The sequence below is a fragment of the Berghia stephanieae genome, chromosome 5, assembly GCF_034508935.2.
Source record: "Berghia stephanieae isolate SIO BIC M18660-M18661 chromosome 5, UCSD_Bste_1.3, whole genome shotgun sequence".
Lineage (NCBI taxonomy): Eukaryota > Metazoa > Mollusca > Gastropoda > Nudibranchia > Aeolidiidae > Berghia > Berghia stephanieae.
Window position 1 is genome coordinate 59,367,607 of NC_088364.1, and position 6,051 is coordinate 59,373,657.

Below are 6,051 nucleotides of genomic sequence, written 5' to 3' on the forward strand. Positions count from 1 at the left end.
ATGGGCCTGCTTGTAGCTCTAAAGGACTACTTTTACTTACTTACTCATCCTCTTGGTGCTTGATCAGCACACGGCGGAACACCATCTTTCTCGGTCTAAGGTATTTTTGTCACCCCCCCCCCCCCAAGACCATCCACTATCTTTCATTTCTCTGTCTATGCTAAATTAAGTTCTCATTGTATTCTACCAATCAGACTATAACCTAAACGTTCAAGGTTGCACATAGTTTCGTGTGTTGGTACATTTTATATGATTGGCGGATGTTGTGAGTATTTTACCTAAACGCATATCATCAACACAACAGCCTATGTCTTTTCCTAACTTCATATATAATTTTCCCATATAAATTAAAGTGATTTGTTTTCTTTTCTACGTGTTCCTCCTACCCCCAATTCACACCAAATCTGTATAGAACGTCCAGTCCGTCCCCTCTCCGCGTTCAATGATCAGACAAGACATATCTCCTTGCCGTTGATGACGTCACTTCCCATACCGATTTGTCACGTTCATTGGTGATTTAAAACCGTTATATCGTTTTCAAAAACTGACGCCTGGTTTGTTTGTTTTGTTTTGTTTTGTTTTTTTATAGTTTTTTTTTAAATATTATTATTTTATTCACGCCTTTGTTTCTGGTTTTATTTCTTAATCTTTATGTTTTCATTCTGCGATTTATTTCATTCTTGTTTGATTGTGTCCGCTGTTAGATCTGCTGAGCAAAGTGGGTTTTTGATCATGGTTGTGAACCAACTTTTTCATCTTTATAGTGATTTCATGATATTGTTTTCTTTTTACAGTTTGATTATTTCTTTCTTTCTTTCTTTCTTTCTTTCTTTCTCTATTTTCTATTGGTTTATTTATTTATACATTTTTAAAATTGATTAATTTATTTGTTTATCTATTTATTTATATATTATTTATTTATTTATATATTTTCCTTTGATGAATCTCTAGTGGAGTGTTTATTCATTCATTCATTCATTTATTTATTTATTTAAATCAGTTTTGAATTTTTAAATTCATTTATTTGTTTGTGTTTTTTTTTTTTTGGGCTTTTTTAAAAATCTATTTATTTTTTTTTAATTTGATAATTTATCTATTTTAACATCTTGGATATCGTTTATTTTATTATCGATTAATTAACGTATTTATTTGTTTACCCATTTTTCTAATTCTTCATTTATTCCGTTTATTCTATATTAAAACGTTCTAGCACTTGATAGTATTCTACTCTAGTACCTCGTGTCCCAATTTCGATATTCTTCACAGAGAAAAACTGTTGTTTCATAATGATATTATGTCCCTTCTATCTTCTCCCTCGGGAGATGGGATTGTTTGGGAGGTTGGGGTGGGGTTATTTGTATGTTATATTATTTCTTCCAATGGGGACCTGTGCTTGTGTCTGGATAAGACTTTTAGGTGATCTCAAACTAAGTACTTTGATAGTGTGCTCTTGGAATCTGCACCCGTTTCCTATTTGAACCAATTCCCCTTTGTCTTACCTTTTCTTGGGTGGTTTAATTGTAATTCTGTAACTTTTTACTATCCCATTTTCTTCCTCTTTACTGGCGCTGATATAACCTCAATGTGTTGCAAGCGTCGTAAAACCATTAAAAACAAAAAAACAACAACAAAAAAACAAAAAAAAAACAAAAAAAAAAAAACAAAACAAAACAAACAAACAAACCAAACAACTTTGAACCAAATTATTATTTCAATCCCAACTTGATATCAATAAATGAATATTTTCATGCATTTTACATTTCGTCGTCTCACAAAAAAAAAAAGATATTTAGACTACACGGATGGCAAGAAACAAATCAAGTCATTAAAAATTTGGCAGACAATCATAATTTTCTTTTCTCTCTGCTCCTATTTTCCGTGTCTTATAAAACAAAATCCAAGCCTATTTTATGACAAGGCTACGTGCTGAGAACGATATTGTTGTTGTGCCATTGGGGGTGACACGTCTCGTCTCGTTTCTTCAGTAAAAAAAAAAAAAAGAAAAATTTCCCCAGAAAAGTTGGTGGCCTTACTATATACTGCCGTAATGGAAAAACCCATATTTAAAAAAATTGGCAGGAAAACTCGTCCTTCAAATATCGATCGATTTAAATGACCCTCATCTTGGCAACAAAAAAACCTCTCAAACCTTGGACTTAAGGAAGACTTCGCGAAGTCCCAGGTTTGAGAGTTTTTGTCAATATGAGGGTCATTTATATCGATCGATATTTGAAGGACGAGTTTTCTGGCCAAATTTTTTAATGAGGGTTTTTCCAGAGTACGGCGGCAGTATAGCTGATTAGCTGCAGAAGTAGGAACATTCTGGTAACCTGAAACGTCCCTACATTATCGATTGGTACTTTAGTGGCTTTTTTACTCCTGCCCTGCCATAGTGTTGTCTTTGTGGGAAGTTAGTAGTGAGGGAGGGGAGGAGGGGGTTGGGTTCAGCTAGGAATTAATTACCAATAATACTGAAGGTGGGACGAATTTTATTTTTTTAAATTAATTTTTGGGGGAAGGGGTTGGGGGGGGGGGGGGGTGGGGGGGGGGGGGGGGGGGTTGGTAAGCGAGGTTGAAGGGAGGGCTGGTGGGATGATGGAAGAGTGTGGGGAAGGGAGGTAGAAGAGGGAGATTAGTGACATGAGTAAACATAGTAGGTATATTCTTTGGTTTTTACCATTGCTTTAGGTTTATACTCAGTCATCTTTTCATGCTTGAATATTTTTCCTTCCTCTCTTCCAATGACTCTCTCTCTCTCTCTCTCTCTCTCTCTCTCTCTCTCTCTCTCTCTCTATCTCTATCTATCTCTATCGATATATCTTTCTTTCTCTCTATCTCTGGCCCTTCTCTCTCTCTCTCTCTCTCTCTCTCTCTCTGTGTGTGTGTGTGTGTGTGTGTGTGTGTTTGACTGTTTGTACCTCATTTTACAGCAAATTCTGACAGTGTGTCGAAGACGTTTGGAATTGATTTTTAATTGGACTTGGATGGGATGAATAGAAATTATAAAGAAGGTGGAAGGCTGAGTGTTGTAGGGGGGGGGGGGTATAGAGGAGAGTGTAGGGGGAGTTGGGGGGGGGGGGGAGAGGAAGAGGAGACGAAGATACCGAGGGAGTAAAACGAATCAAAAGATGTTTGGAGTGTTCGTGTCAATGTAGTCATACTTGACTTTATGTTTTGTTGTATCTCAGCACTGCTGATGGCCTACAAGAAAAACGGTTACCAAAATTTTAGTCAGAAAACTTTTACCTCGAATATCGATGAAATATCGATGGAATAATGCGACCCCAACCCTTTCAAAATTTTTCAAACCTGAAGATTCAAACAAATCTCAATTTTCAGCCTTTTTGGCAAAATGTAAGTCATTTAATTCATCGATATTTGAACGAAAAAAATTTGTGGCCAAATTTTTAATAAATTGTTGTTTCGTTGTTGTCAAAGTTGGGACAAAATGGCTGCTCCAGTTCCTCGTCTTTGTGTCTGCCAAACAATACAAGTATTTGTCCGACTGGCACACGTTTCGTGTTTCCGCTCTATTCTTCTTCCGGTTTTTTTGTGTGAATTGAATTGTCTCGCACCTTGTCTTGTTGTTAGGTAGTTGTATCACTAACTCTTTTGTTGGAAGTCTCGGTCTTGGTTCTGTAGTACCCGCATCACTACATCAATACAACCACTACAGTAACACTGCCGTACTCTGGAAAAACTCATTTAAAAAAATCTGGCCAGAAAACTCGTCCTTCAAATATCGGTCGATTTAAATGACCCTCATCTTGACAAAAACTATAAAACCTGGGACTTCGCGAAGTTTAGTTTTAGAAAATGTAGTTTCTTAGAACCTGTATGCAGGACTTTGGAGCATTTTTGGACCATGCTGATACCAAATTGTTTATTTGCAAAGCTATGTAAAGTTAATTTTTCTTTTTTTCCCTTTGAAACTACAAATTTTTGAAATTTTAAGTAGTCAGCTCTGACTACAATTATCACTTCTAGTTGGAACCCCAATGCTATCACCACCTACAATTTCGCCGTATTATGCGGACCAAATACAAATTTTAGATTGAGAATATTTAATTTGTATTTAGATAAACGTCTAGACTAAAAACATATTTGAGGTTTGTTTTTTTTTTTTTTTATTATTTCTTATTCTGATTTTCTTTCTTTACGTTGGATTTTTTTCATCTACTTTATCAAAATTAAAAAAATAATAATAATTTTTGAGTTTTTATTTTTTTTTTCGGGACGGGAGGGGGGGGGGGGGGGGGGGGGGGGGGGGGGGGGGGGGAGGGTAAATGTTTTATCGCCAATTTGTCCTCACACTCTTCTGTAATGTCATTTCCTAAGTGGGGGAGATAAGGAGAAAAGAGACAGACGGAGATAGGTGGATATATATATAGATAGATAGATAGATAGATAGATAGATAGATAGATAGATAGATAGATAGATAGATAGATAGATAGATAGAGAGAGAGAATAGATAGATAGGTGGATGGATAGATAGATAGAGAGAGAGAGAAAGGGAGAAAGGAAGAGAGAGAGAGAGAGAGAGAGAGAGAGAGAGAGAGAGAGAGAGAGAGAGAGTCTTTTTCTTTCCTACTACTCCTTTTGTTATAGTTTTATTACCGTGAAAATGGCCAGGGATATATTCCAGGGAGTTCCAGAATAAAGAAGAGACTAACGATTTAATGGCGACTGTCCATAGTGAGTGTCCGGCAGACCCCTTCCCCAATTCCCGCTCGAACACCTGCCCGCACCGACCACATCAAAGAGGAAAGTGTCAATTGTTCGTGTTGGATAAAAAGTCATGGATTAATCCCATTAAAACGGACATAAATAAGGCGGAATCAATCTGTTATGATACAACCTCTGATCGGTTGACTCGCGAATAATTGATCCGGGTATCTTCAATCTCAAATAAACTGTACTGCTGTACTTTGGAGAAACATGTTTTTTACAAAAAGATTTTGGCCAGAAATTCGTCCTTTTAATATCGTTTCATTAAAACGACCTCCCTCTTGTTAAACACTTTTAAACTCGGGACTTCCTTAAACACTGTTTTGAGTTCTTTTAAAGTTACCCCCCCCCCCCCCCCCCCCCCCCCCCCCCAGATGAGAGTTATTTTGATCGATCAATATTTTAAAAAAATGAATTTTCTGGCCAAAATTTTAAAAATTTGTTTTGTTTTGTTTTCCGAGTGCGGACAGTGTTTCTTTGGCCTGTCTTGTTTACAATTCACTTTGTCCAAAATTTTACAACATAATGATTGGGAATTATCTCCCCTTCCCAGCGGTATAAGGCCATGAAACTTAGAAAGAAAGGTGTGGTCACCTTTTCCTTTTCATCTTTTTTATTTTTATTTTTCAACTTGTATATTGACGTATTACGCATATTATGTTCGACTCTATTTATTCCAAGGGATTAAGGGGAAGGTACAAGTTGTTTGCAGTGTGGGAAAAATAATGATAATGGCGGAGATTATCCGAAGAACCCTCGGACTGTCAGGCTGTGTGGTTTGTTGTTGATTGTGGTGTCCGTTGATGGCCGCTTGCTGTCGTTGCGTTCCTGCTCACCGTTTAGAATCAGGGTCATTGTTAATCTCATCACCTGGTCTGGTGGTCATCGCATTGTCATTGCTTATTATTGGCCATAATTTGGTCTCTGGAAAAACACGTATTTAAAATAATAAATTTGGCCAGAAAAATCGTTCTTCAAATATTATCAATCCATTGCTTGAAATGACCTTCATCTTGGCAAAATACTCTCAAACCTGGGATTTCTGTGAAGATTTCCGCGATGTCCCAGGTTTTGAGATGTTCCCCCCCCCCCCCTTCAAGATTATGGTCATTTTAATAGATTGATGTTTTGAAAGACGAGTTTTCTGGCCAATTTTTAAATACGTGATTTTCCAGAGTACGACAGAGAAGTTTGTTGTTTTATTTGTCTCCATAAATGGGTAGGAAGATTGGGGTTGGGGACGGGGGTGGAGAGTTAGAACACCCAAGGTGTGATAAATGGTTAATAATTCGTATTCTGTCGGGTTAAACAGTTTAGGCATT